Below are 872 nucleotides of genomic sequence, written 5' to 3' on the forward strand. Positions count from 1 at the left end.
CTCCTGGTTTAAAATCGATTGTCCATTTCGACAGGGACATATGAAACTTGCCAATGTACCAAGACTTGCGACACCAAAGCCTGGTGTAATCTTCCACCACGGATGGACGTAAAAGAATGTGCTTGGAATCTAATAAGCTTATCGGACACTCACCCCTCAGCCCCAAAAAAATGATAAATTTGCGAATAATCTCCATGGAAGGGCGGCCTACTGCAAATCTGCCAACCAGTGCGTTAGAGTAAGGTGCTGCTATCTGTATCATATCTTGACGGGATATCACCAACGATGGCTCACCCTTGTATGTACTGAGATGGCCAATGCCAGAGGACGAAGAAGAAGGAGGTTGAGAAAGAATGGAGGCGAACGTCTTCGTAGGCCGAAAAAGGGGCGGCGCCTCCCCATGCTGGAGAGCCGCCATGAAAAACCTACTAAGCCCGAGTTGCAAAGGATAGCCCGAAAATGGAGAGAAAGCCCGAAAACTCATATGCTAATTAAGAGCAAAATTCTGCCAAAAGTATATATATCTACTTCTCCAAAATTAATACACCCTCGATTCAAATATAGCCTCGAAAAACGTGTACTCGTTGTTCCGAACTAAACAAGTTTTCGAAAAGTAAATTTTCTAACAAAACGCTTTAAAAACATAAAAGAGGCGTTTTTCCATATAAATGGATTTTAATTAGTCGAATTAAATAATTCGGAGAAAAAGAGTGAATAACTATTTAAATAAACCAATAATATTTGACAAAAATAAGAAAATTTTCAGATCCTCACATTCTCCCCTCCTTAAAAGAATTTCGTTCTCGAAATTCACACTTAGGATAATAGTCATACACCTTAATAGTCATGCCTTTCAAATCAATCACTAACTT

Source organism: Coffea eugenioides, chromosome 4 (genome assembly GCF_003713205.1).
Source record: "Coffea eugenioides isolate CCC68of chromosome 4, Ceug_1.0, whole genome shotgun sequence".
In the NCBI taxonomy this organism is placed as follows: Eukaryota; Viridiplantae; Streptophyta; class Magnoliopsida; order Gentianales; family Rubiaceae; genus Coffea; species Coffea eugenioides.